This window comes from Fundulus heteroclitus, chromosome 18 (assembly GCF_011125445.2).
Source record: "Fundulus heteroclitus isolate FHET01 chromosome 18, MU-UCD_Fhet_4.1, whole genome shotgun sequence".
NCBI lineage: Eukaryota > Metazoa > Chordata > Actinopteri > Cyprinodontiformes > Fundulidae > Fundulus > Fundulus heteroclitus.
This window is the reverse complement of record NC_046378.1, coordinates 15,066,048-15,079,653: the sequence shown is the minus strand read 5'-3', so window position 1 is coordinate 15,079,653 and position 13,606 is coordinate 15,066,048. Positions and strand designations below refer to the sequence as shown.

At 40.3% G+C, this 13,606-nt stretch overlaps 1 protein-coding gene across 1 annotated transcript in view; it reads left to right on the top strand.

Annotated features, from left to right (window-relative positions):
* The window catches only part of inppl1a (inositol polyphosphate phosphatase-like 1a), a 52,819-nt gene that overhangs the window by 2,948 nt on the left and 36,265 nt on the right, over nucleotides 1–13,606 (top strand). The gene's annotated exons all lie outside the window — the stretch shown is intronic.

Genomic DNA, 13,606 nt, shown 5'->3' with positions numbered 1-13,606 from the left:
GCAGGAAACACAAAGCCATGTGACTCAGTGGTGTCTGACTTTGGCTTGACCTACATCCCCTATCGGATAGTTTACCCCATGCTCTGTTGAGTGTTGCGTGTTTAGACATCAGCAGAGCATCATTTTTGTGCTATACTTTCAGCGCATCTATGCCAACACATCGCCCGGGCTTTTAATTTACTGGCTGCTGGGGCAGAAACCGCTTTCCACAAGAAACGTTATGGAGAATTAAAGGAGATAGAATTTCAAGTTGTTGTCAGTAATTCAGCTTTTAAAGATGGTTTTCAGCGGGATTTAAGTCAGAATAATGTTTATTTGGCTGTGATTGTGTGCGTAGTCAAGGAATTTGCTTACAGTGCTCACAATGTACAGACGTTGGTATGGTATCAAATATAAAAAAACAGTAGTTTTTTGTTTTTTTTTTTAGGTAGAGAAAATGGAAAAATAAGATGTTGTTATAGTGCAAAATACTTATTTTTGTTTGACAGCACTTTAGCTGACTAAATCAGGCTGTAGGGTTTTCATTGTGTTCATCGGAGACACACCCCAGAGTCTGAACGGTGTTTGTCCAGGATGTGTGGGGTCTGCGGAGATGTTGGAAGCCCTGGATAAAGAGCAGGACATCTCCAATCACCCTTTCTGCAGACGTGAGTGTATGTTGGAGTCCGGACCAGTCCTGTTTTAGTGGATGAGCCCACAGTGATGCACGAACACAGGGCAGACTGCATGATGGCAGTGTAGATGAGCCGCAGCGCTCGTGGAGAGCTGCTGCAGGAAGTCCGGTCTCTGCCGGGTCTTCTTCTGAACAGTGTCTACAGGACTGTCTCAGAAAATTAGAATATTGTGATAAAGTTCTTTATTTTCTGTAATGCAATTAAAAAACATGAAATGTCATACATTCTGGATTCATTACAAATCAACTGAAATATCACAAGCCTTTTATTGTTTTAATATCGCTGATTATGGCTTACAGCTTAAGAAACCCAAATATCCTATCTCAAAATATTAGAATATCGTGAAAAAGTATACTAGTAGGTTATTCAACTAATCACTTGAATCGTCTAATTAACTCGAAACACTGCAGGGTTTCCTGAGCTTTGAAAAACACTCAGCTTGGTTCAGTAAACTAAATAACAGTATGGTAGTGGTTAAGAGACGACAGTAACTGGTGTACTGACCATGGCATTACTGTCCTTGATTGGCCTGCCAATTCCCCTGACCTGAACCCCATAGAGAATTTGTGGGGTATTGTGAAGAAGAAGCTGAAAGACACCAGAGCCAACAATGCAAATGAGCTAAAGGCCGCTATTGAAGCATCCTGGGCATCCATAACACCTCAGCAATGCCACAGGCTGATTGCCTCCATGCCACGCCGCATTGATGCAGTAATCTGTGCAAAAGGATTCCCAACCAAGTACTGAGTGCATTAATGGACATTTTCAAATGTTTGATTTTGTTTTGCTGTTAAAATTTATTTTTTTACTTGGTCTGAGGAAATATTCTAATATTTTGAGATAGGATTTTTGAGTTTTCTTCAGCTGTATGCCATAATCAGCGATATTAAAACAATAAAAGGCTTGCGATATTTCAGTTTGTAATGAATCCAGAATGTATGACATTTCATGTTTTTTAATTGCATTACAGAAAATAAAGAACTTTATCACAATATTCTAATTATCTGAGACAGTCCTGTACGCGTGAAGACCAGCTCAGGTCCCGAGAAAGACAGGTTGGTTCCTAGGAACCGGAAGTGACCCACCACAGACACAATGTTGCTGATGGTGGTGTTGGGGGGGATTGTTGTCTGGAAGTCCCCCATCATCTACGCAGTCTTGAGCAGTTTGAGCTCCAGGTGGTTCTGACAGCCACTTCCTGCCTAGCTGCGGACTCGTCGCTGTCCTGAATCAGACCAATGACAGTGGCGGCGTCCCCAAACTTCAGGGGTTACACAGACAGATCCGCTGAGGGGCAGTCAGTAGTGACCCCCCCTCCCCGAGCGACAAAAGATGCTCCGCAGCCTCACCTGTTGCTGCTGGTCAGTGAGGAAGCTGCTGATCCGGCTGGTACCGTAGGATGCAAGATGGATCAAACTGCTGAAGATCAGCCTCTGCTTCCTAAAGCCCAACTTTTTTTTTTCACATGAACTCGTTGCCTTGAAAAAGGGATGGTTGTTTTTTGCGTAATGATAGATTGCCTATCAGTACTCTTGAAAGTCATTGAAAACAGAGTTTCCTGGAAGTACATGGGGCATCACCTTGTCAGCAGCACCGTTCCTGACATTGCCGTTTCATTTGTTTCTAAAGGTTCCTGCCTCTCCCTTCCTGTCCACTGGAGCTTTTTAGATCACAGACTTTTCTTCATGTGCCCTCCCGTCTTTTCCTTTGGTGTTTACCGGCGCTTTTAAAGAAATTAGTTTTGGTTTGTAGAGTGATGGACCACAAAAGCACCACCTGCTGCTTTTCATTTTGTTTTACATCACCATTGCTATCCTTCCCCTAATTAAATGTTTAAAGCTTGCTTTTGTCAACCTATGATTTACTTTTTAATTGTGCATGGAATAGGTGATTATTATTTGTAAGAAATATTTATAAAACCATTTATTATTTGCCTTCTACTTCAGTCACACTACTTAATGTTAATCTATCACATAAAGCCCTCCGAACATACATTATTCTTTGTGGTTATGTGACAAAATGCGGAAAGTTCAGAGTTGGGGTATAAATATTGTTGCAAGGTACTGTTATTGTGAAGATGAAATGTACTGCTTGTATTATCCTAATGCAATTACTTTAGTTTGACAGACTAAGGAAGACGGAAAAAACTGAGCTGAAAGATTAAGATGTTTTTATTTTATTTTGTATTGTCATACGATATCGGTATCTTATTGCTTCCTCCTTTTTGATATCTGCTAAAGACAGCCTGTCTTAGCTTGTGGTGTATCTGTTATTAAAGTCGCTGTACTTTAGAGCTCACCCGGAAATCTAACCTCACATCAGATATCATAAGATCGCTTTTAATGTCGGACATTAATGTAAGTAAAAGTGGAAGGAATTAATTCACGTTTCACCATTTCCCGTGATAATTCAGTGATATGAGTGATAAATGTCTTCATAATAACAATTTTATTTTACCGTGCAGAGTTGATTTTAAAAGCCAAAGCAGCAGCGTTAAAAAATCTATTAGAAAATATTGGTTCAAAAAGTGGAAAAGGTCTAAAGAAAAAGCTTTATATAATTTATATTATGTTGTATTTTCATATCCTGTTTCATGCCATATAAACCAGTGTTGCATCAATCAGGAAACCATCGGGTTGCATTGGAACACTAATTCTTTAAACGTCATTTAAAGAAATCATTACTGAATTGCGCATGAGTTGTGGCGTCCCAGCTGATCGGAGGCCGAATGGAAAAGTTGATCTTGTCAGACTCTCCCATTTCTAACCTTTTTTAATAATTTTGCCGCATCAGGGAAAATGAAAGAAGCCTTTGTGTCACCAGCGGGTGTGAAAAGGCAACCAAGTGTTTCAAGTCACACAGCTACTGTGGCATCCTGTGGCCTCTGGGGGCCACATGTTTATCTCCTGCCCTCCTAATGTCACCCTAACCCTGCAAAGTTTACAGGCTGCTTATTTGAATTGATCAAAAACAAAAGCGAGGTCAAAGAAAAGGAAATGGCGATCGGCATCAGATGACGTGCGGTAAATATCGGCCCTCTGGGTACATGGATGATGCACAGCAGCTAAGACGCTCTGCCTCTTCACACCACACCTACTGCTGATGCAAATGGGGTTTTTCCCTTTCCCTTAATGCAGTCTAATGAGTAAAACATGAAAAAAAAAAAAAAGGGATCCGACCAGATGATTGGTTTCCATTCAGTCCCAGAGCGGTTAGGAAACTGCACCACATTGCTTTTTTTTTGTTGTTTTTTAACCATAATACTTTAATTATTTTTTTATAAAGCTGATTGTTTCTTGAAATTTTCCACCTGGAACAGGAAACTAACATACCAGTTATTATAATAATCTAATTTCCTCTTATTTTTATACTTAAAAGTAATTTATCTTATTGTCGTTTGCTGCCTGCATTTAATGTTATTATTATTCCTAAAGGTCTGAAATGGTTTTGAACTATTTATTTTCATCAGTCATCTGCTCAGTATCTGCTTCGTTTAGCAGCAGCAAGCCCATTTTACTTTTGTTAATGTCCTGGGATAAAAATGGTATAATATTTGCCACAAGATTAGTTTTCTAGGTGAGCTTCAAATTGCACTAATTTCATGATGATAATATCAAAGGGAGGATGTTGAAGAAGTATTAAAGGTATATAGCCATGTAATATGCTTATATAAAAGAAGGGCAAAAACCATTTGATCAAGATAAAATATGGTTATATACACCAAGCCTCCATCTTGATAGTCCTTTTTGAGCCAAAAGATAATTTGCTCTTGGGCACGATTAGCAAGTATAAACAGACGTGGCGGCATTTAGCGACGGTATCGCAGAACTATCATAACGCCGGTTTGCTTAATTAATAAATCACTTGTAAATAATGCCGGACCGAGTCTGAGCCTCTGCAATGCCTCGCAGTAAAGCTGCAGCTCGGCGTGATCAAAGACCAACCATTGTTAATTAAATAAACCGATCTAACAGCAACTTTAAGAGAGCATCATATCAGAACCCATGAACTGAACTGTTTCTTTTTCTTTGTGGAAGGAGATACATTATTGCACAAATGCACCATTTTATCTTCACGTTTACTGTGTCCACCAAGCTTATCCCTAACCCTGGAACTTTTCCATTTCTTTTCGTAACACCACTAACTTTACTGGAATTAATGGAATAGACCAACATAAAGTTGTACATGATCATTAACAGGAAGCAAAGGGATATGTTGTTTTTTTTTTGTTGTTTTTTTCCACATTTTGTCTAAACACAGTTATCTGAAAGCGCATTAGTTCTCCATTTGGTTCACTCGCTGCTCTAGGCCAGATTAGTAGAGTGCACGGCTAACCGTGATGCTAGCTGAGCTGTGGATCTCTGCAGCTCCTCCAGAGTTAACATGGCTGCGCCTTTTTTGTCTTGGCGTGGAGTTGTGCCACCGTCATCGTTTCACATTGAATTAAATGGTCCTCTGTGAGATGTTCAAAGCTTAGGATACTGTTCTATTACCTAACCCCGCTGGCCTGTCCGATGTCTGCATAATGTTGTTCATTTAGTAATGTTGTGCTAGTGAGGATGCGTGACGCCATGTTTTCATTGATTGTTAAAGATATAGAAAAAAACAAATGTCACAACGATTCCTAACTTTGTGTTAGTCCATCACATAAAATCCCAATGAAATCCTTAGAGGTTCATGGTATAACGTGACAAAGTGTGAAAGACCTCAGAGTGTCTGGAAATAGTTAGGAGACGCGTTTCTCTTCCTGTAGTTTTAAATCGATCTGATCTGTTCCTGTGTGTCTACCACATACAGCTCGGTTTAAAGCTGACGGTCGGAGAAAGTTATGCGTCAGCTACCCCAGCCCCTTTATTTTACATTTTACATTAGCAGGAGAGATAAGAGTGACTGTGTGGTTAACAGGCGGTGAAGTACCTTATAACCATTTCACGGTGTGAAAACCAAAACAGAAAACTAAAAATAATTAATAACATTAAAGCATTGAATCAAAATGATTTGATGGGACTTTAGTTTCCTGCGACTGGTGGTGCATGAAGACTGCCCTTGCAGGCGACCACAGAGCGTTTTTTTTATGGTTGCCAGAAACAGCTCAGCATTGAGGAAACAGAACTAGTGGACTGACAAACAGCTCATCATTCTGCTTTCCTTCTTTGCCTAAAGCTGGTGCCAGACTCAGTTCGGGGAAGTGGGTCCAGGCGGGGGTTGGGTTACCCAGATCATCTCCACTGCCATTGAACAGCAAACTTAATCATAGAAACTATAGATTATAGATATATTTGCTGTAACCTTTGCTGTGAAACAGGACTGAGCTATTTTAAAACAAGACCTAGAATATATACTTCCTTGCCAGAACTCTTGGATTTCGAAAAAGTTTGCCAACATTTGCAAAAACGACACGCTCTGTTCTATAGGTTAAATGCTCAAAATAGCATACAGCAATTTTTCTTTCTGTTATCACGTGAATGTCTCGCTCTCCCTTGAAGCCTGAATCGACCAGAGACATCCCGAGGAAATGCATCTTCCAACCGATACTTAAAATAGCTCGTTTCGAGTACTCTTCCTTCAGTAACAGCGTCCTCACTGTGGAGGGCTGCTGTTACTGCAGCCTGTGTGAGGCGCATTCACTGGTTCTGGCTTTCCAAATGGGAAACGGAATCAACTATACCCGTCAGAGCGTGGCGTTTGGACCCTGAAGTTCGTAATCACGTTGACTCGAGTATCAACCAACACAGTCAAAGACCCACGTCTATGCTCCTTCACTGCCACATGAGTCTGGCCCAATTCAGACTAAATGCAGCTCTAAACTCTGCTAACAGCTGGTTTTTGAGCACAAAGCACCTTTATTTTATCTACTTTTGTGACCTTCTTTCTACGGTGTTTGGAGAGGCCATACCAACAGTATGGGAAGTGTTTTGTATTCTGCCATGGCGCTGACTCTGAGGTCTGTCTGAAGAACTCAGCCTTTCATTTCCTCTTTGTGTACATTTTAGTCAGCAAAGTTTTGTGTCTGCATGCATGACCGTCTATTTGATAATCAGAGGAAATGGTGTTAACTTCCTTGGATCTGATTCTGCATGAAACCTAACTATAGTGGGCACTTTGCTTGTGTTTCATAGTCCCGCCAACGCTCCCCGTGAAATTACTTTGTAACATTTTTTAAATCCCTAACTCACTGCAGCAACGTGACGCAGTAGGTTTGTAAATCTATTTTTAGTCATTAACAAGAGATCTTCCAGCCAGCAGTTAAACTACACAGGGGGAAAAAAACCCTGTGTGCCAGAAACATTGAATTGTTTTCTATTTTTACAGTCGGGGTTGTGGTTTTCAGGATAACTGCAACACGTCTTAACGTGTCAGGACACTGCGTGTTTCTGAAACAAGGATGTTTCTGTCGAAGCATTCCTCACCAGGTTTAAGTGAGGAGGTTTTAATTCTGTTGTGTTTTCCTATTGTAACTTTTATATATATATATATATATATATATATATATATATATATATATATATATATATATATATATATATATATATATATATATATATATATATAATGTTTTTATTAATATGGTTTCCAGGAATGGAAAAACTAATGTTCAGTTTCTCAGAAAAAAAAGACCTATCACACAATGCTGGTGTATATATGTGTGTGTGTGTATATATATATTAGGGCTGGGCAATGATTAAAATATTTAATCGCGATTAATCGCCCTGATTAATCGCGATTAATCGCGATTAATCGCATTGTATTTACAAACTCCAAGAATGAATTCAAAAGTAGTGTAAAGAGCACTTTTATTTTAATGTTCTGCTGCCATATGAACAAAAGTGTTGTAACATTTGTAGCACTTATCAGTAACACATATTTAGTGTAAAGCTCAACTTAAACATGTAAAACAAAAAATAGCAATAATAATAAATTAAAGCTTATTGCCACTGACAGGGAATTATTTATGGGGGAAAAATCTACCAAAAACAGGCAATTTCTGAGGTAACAGCAGGGAGCAGCATTACCATTTTATGTTTAATACCAAAGTTTAACTTGGCAGTGGTTACAACTAACTTGTTTCTGTCATATTCGTTGCTGGAAGAACTTTAAACTGAAATGCTTGCTAACTCGATATGCTTGCGTTGCTTGCGTTTATTTGACGTTGACACGCGGTTTTTTTGTTGTTGTGCATATAGTGAATGGCAGGGGAAAACAGGCAAAAGCACATGGATACTTTGAAACGAGAAGCGACTTCACCAACGGCGTCTAAGCAGACCCTCCCCGCTCCGCACAAAACTTGTTCCGGCCGTCAACTAACCGCCTCGCCTAAGCGGGAAACACCGCCTTCCGCATGTCGGCTTTGTTTTTTTCCGGCCAGCACCTTTCTTCTTCTTTGAATCCGAGGCTTGGCTGACAGCGAGGTTATTGGCGCATTATCGCCACCTACTGTTCTGATTCAAACCCCTACACCGCAGCAACAGACCTTCACAAAAGAAAAGCATGTGAGCAACATGCGTTAACGCGCGTTAAAGAAAATATCGCCGTTAATAGTCTAATGAGTTAACGCGAAATTAACGCGTTAACTTGCCCAGCCCTAATATATATATATATATATATATATATATATATATATATATATATATATATATATATATATATATATATATATATATATATATATATATATATAGTGCTTTATCCTTCAGGTTATACGCATTTAAACTGTACAAACATTACACGCGACTGTAGTTTTGAGTCGTATCTAAATGGGCTGAATAGATCGTGAACAGTTCTTCTCTGCATCTCTTTGCTATAACTTTGTCCCCTTGGTATTCTGCTCCCGTATCTTTTTTTAGTCTTTTTCTCTTTGGATGATCCAGATCCAGTTGGGTTTCTACAATTTGTCTGTTGCATGAAACTGTCAAATTGTGGCCCAGGAGCAGGACGATCTACATGAATATAGATATCGGACGTTGGCTTAGTGACTAGATTACTTTACTGACATTGTTGCTTAATATTTTCTATACCCGCTTATCTGTGCGGGGGTGCTGGTTCCTATCTCCAGCAGTCATTGGGCGAAAGGCAGGGTACACCCTGGAGTGATCGGCAGTCCATCACAGGGCAACACAGAGACACACACACGCAGGACAAACGACCATCCAGACACACTCACACATAATGTCAGTTTCAAAAGGCCAATCAACCCGACGGTCATGTTTTTGCTGGAGTACCCGGAGAGAACCCACGCATGCACTGGGAGAACATGCAAGCTCCCTGCAGAAAGACGCCAGGTCAGGGTCAGAACACTGGACCTTCTTGCTCCAAGGCAACAGTGACTCACTGAGCAGACCTTTACTGAGACTCAGATGTAGTTATGAGTAAATGTGCACAGCTGTAGCAATCAGTAGGTAGATATTTTGTATATTGTGAGATAATCATCTTTGCCATTTGACTTGGTGTAATATCACACATTTAAAGAACTGTTGTGAGGAGATTTCCGGAGACGATGCTAATTTAGGTACAACTTGCATTAATACTCAACATGCTTAAGGGGGGGTTTGGATGGATTTTCTGAGTGTTTCATCTAGATCTTGAAGGAGAGTTGTGAGGTCATCAAAGTCGTGACGAAGCAAAGCAGCCCCAGACCATCACCCCACCACCACTATGTTATCTTATGTTATTATTATCTCTCTAAAATGTTGTTAGCTTTAAGATAGTTTTAAAGGCAGGTGTCTTTTGGGAGCATTGAGATGTTTTTTATGACCAATGAGAGACTTGGGGCATTCGTGGTCTTTTTGAGCAGCAGTGGTTTTTGGCCTGTAGGCCCAACATTATCTCTCTCTCTCTCTTTCTCTCTTTCTCTCTTTCTCTCTCTCTCTCTCTCTCTCTCTCTCTCTCACACACACACACACAGTTATTGTATTATGAGTGCTAACTTTAATGGAGGCCTTTAGCTGTTGCTCCTGGTTCATTTGTGTCCTCCTAGATGAGTCGTTGATTCACTCTTGGAGTAATTTTGCTATGCCGGCCTCCCCTCAGGTGGTTTGCCAAAGTAACCATAGTAACCCTTTCCACACTAACGCATGTCAATGACTTTCTTCAGATTACGACATCATGCGTGATTTCCAAATTCTTCTAGCCTATTTCAGGTTGTCTGAGAGATTAAGGGATTTCTTGACTCCACTGGTAATCAAGCACCTGTGTGGGTATTAAAATTGTGAACTCGGGCTTGCTAAAAAAAAAAAAAAAATGCGTTTCATCAAAGTAATTTCCAGATTTAAAAAGGAGGAAGAACTATTTTTGTCACGCAAGGGCTGGTTGTGTTTCCCTTTAATAAATGAAATTCTCGTTTAAAAACCGGATTTGATCCTCAGAAACATTTGACAAGATGAGTCAGTAAAACCAAAAACAAGAGATATATATGGATGGGGGATGATTGATTGTCTGAGCAGTGAAGACGGGGGGACCTCTGTGTATTTGAGCGGGGGGTGAAGAGGGTGGATACCAGAGGTAGGATAATCACAGCCAATGCCACAAACCTATTGTTGACAGCACCAGCGCACAGTAAACTCACACAGTAAGGTGTCCATCCCATAATAAACCTTCCTCTCTCTCTCTGTCTGTCTGTCAATGTTAACCCTGCAGCTACAGAAACAATAGAATTTAGTCCGCAGGGCTGCAGAGGATCTCATCAGCTGCAGGAAGACACACACAGACCCCACTGTACGCAGCTGTGACGCCTGCGTGTGGATTCGCTGCCAGGGGACCTCCAGGGCATTGTGCTGTTGAATGCAATGCCAATGTTTATCTTGTTTACAGTGTTACTCTGAGCTCATACATGGAAGTACTGTTGGCAGCAGGCTGACTCAAAGCTGCTATGTGTACAAAAAAAAAAAAAAAGTCAGCTCAACAAAGGAACTTCTGGTCTAAGTTCCACATTGTGCCCCTCTGACCTCGGTTTAAAGCCGTACTGTTATGCTGCGTTCGGTGTTCCTCGGAACTCCAAACTAGCAGATCGCAGATAACGTCACCTCCGCTCGTTTGCGTTCCAATAGGAAAAAACATAGGACGCTCGCACAAAAGCCATTGTTAAACGTACAAATACAACTAACCTGAGCCTCAGAATGCCTTTTGAAGTCACGTGTTATTGCTAAATGTTTGTCATTTTAAGGTCAGGCTGAACCGTTCAATTCAATTTCAATTCAATTCAATTTTATTTATATAGCGCCAATTCATGAAACATGTCATCTCGAGGCACCTTACAAAGTCAAAATCAATCAGATTATACAGATTGGTCAAAAATTTCCTATATAAGGGAAACCAGTAGATTGCTTCAAAGTCCCGACAAGCAGCATTCACTCCTGGAGAAGCGTAGAGCCACAGGGAGAGTCAGTCTGCATTGTACATGGCTTTGCTGCAATCCCTCATACTGAGCAAGCATGAAGCGACAGTGGAAAGAAAAACCACCCATTAGCGGGAAGGAAAAACCTCCAGCAGAACCGGGCTCAGTATGAACGGTCATCTGCCTCGACCGACTGGGGTTACAGAAGACAGAGCAGAGACACAACAAGACAGACAAAAAAGCACAGAAGCACACATTGATCTAGTAATCTGTTCTATATTAGATGGTAGTAGCGGGTGAGCCGTCTTCTCTGGATGATGTCACAGTTAACAGAACGTCACACCAGGTGCACTTACTATTAAGAAAAAAGAGAGAGAGCAAAAAGTTAAAAGCTGAAATGACGACAGTCATTTCAATGTAATACAATGCAAAACTGGAGAACAGTAGAAATCAGTAGAGTGAGAAAATTAGACCCTGATGTCCTCCAGCAGCCTAGGCCTATCATAGCACAACTATAGAGATAGCTCAGGGTAACATGAGCCACTCTAACTATAAGCTTTGTCAAAAAGGAAAGTTTTAAGATTAGTCTTAAAAGTAGACAGGGTGTCTGCCTCATGGACCAAAACTGGGAGTTGGTTCCACAGGAGAGGAGCCTGATAGCTAAAGGATCTGCCTCCCATTCTACTTTTAGAGACTCTAGGAACCACCAGCAGACCTGCAGTCTGAGAGCGAAGTGCTCTGTTAGGAACATACGGGGTAATCAGAGCTCTGATATATGATGGAGCTTGATTATTAAGGGCTTAATACGTTAGAAGAAGAATTTTAAATTCTATTCTTGATTTGGTCAACTGAATATGAAATGCTAAACACCCAATAGGCGGCGATTCTTCATTGCTCGTTTACTCACTATGGCTGCTGTTGTTCAAACGGTGACAATAATGCCGCTGCATTGGTATTTTGAGCATGTAAACGACAGTGAAAATTCGTACCGGGTACCGCTCACTGATAAATGTTACACAAATGATGGAAAACTGCTGAAAACAGTCGGTTACGAAGTCTTGTTCAACTTTTGCCGTGAGTAGCAGCCATCATGAATGCGGGAGTCAAGTGTGATCCTGTTGCTTGTTACGAGTTTCCGACGCGTAATTCTGACTTCAGGGGCCGTTCCAGTTAAAACAGGTGCTGAACAGCTTTAAAAATATAACAGCAGTCATTAAAGGAACGGCTTAAAGGTTGACGAGAAAATGTTACGCTTATTCAAAGATTTTAAATGTTGCCGATTTGATCTATCTAAAAATCGTCAATGTGTTAATAGCCCCCTTAATTTGTTGCTGTGTTTTTTTTGTGGGTCACTCTTATGGGATATGGGTCACTCTTATTTAGACGTGCTTGTGAAAGTGACTTTTTTTTTTGCACACACAATAGAAACTGAGAAAGCTAATAATGTCTTCAAAGCCCTCAGAGTCACAGTTTTCTAACAAATGACTGCAATTTGTTAGAAAATCATCGGATACTTTCTGGTTCCCTTTGAGGTCTGACCTGCTGATTCAGATTTTTGCCGTGCGCTTCAGCAGATAGAAAACCAGTCTGCTCCTCGCAGTTTAATTGAAAATGACCGTAAAAGAACCAAAAGTCTTTTGATAGAAGTGTTGGTTTTAAAATCTGACAGAAAACAATGTCCTTTCAAGATTGCCCACATTTTAAAGCTACAGCGGAATTTGAAGGGAGAAGAAAAGTAGGACTTTTTCCCATTTTATGCCTGTAATGAGCAGGAAAAGACTGTTTATTCAGTCATTAATCTGCTAGTCGCTGGTCAGAGCCAATCAAGGAGATTTGGCTATTTTTGATGCCTGGATGACTGATTTGACCATAACTGACATGGTGTCATATCAGCTTATGCTTCGACCTTTGCACTAAACAGGTATTGATTATCAAACGGAGCAGCAGCTGATAAAAGCATCTGAAAACAGCAAGTTTGAACAGTTAAGTATCAGCGGGACATATTTTCTGAGAGTGTAATTGCACTATTGTGCACAGAAAATGCTATTCTGCCAGTCAAAACCTACCTTCATATTCAGAAGGTTACATGCTTTAAGTTAACGATGCCTTCACAGCAAAAACGGATCTAAAAACAAGTAAAATGTTCTTAAAGCTAGTCTATTTGTCCTTGATTTGAGCCAGTAAATAAAATTATCTGCCAATGGAATGAGTATCTTTACCCCTAAAATAAGATAATTAGACATCCTGCACTTGAAATAAGATGATGGAGATGAATTGTTCCTATTTTAAGTGGAAAAATCTTATTCCATTGGCCTATAGCCTTATTTACCTGCTCAAATCAAGGAAAAATGCACTAATTTCAAGAAAATTTTACTTATTTTTAGTTCTGTTTTTGCAGTGGCAAGCTACTCGGGGAGAGCACATGACAACGCCATAAGCCTAAGCCTCTGATACACTTCAGTCTTAAACATTTGTGTAAATCTGTGAAGTCGCGGTTTTTAATCCACTCAGGTACTCAGATCTCATACCGGCCCTTTCCCAGAAGAAACAATCCCTGTTTCATCCAAGTCCCAGCTTTAGGTCCTGCCATACGACAAAACAG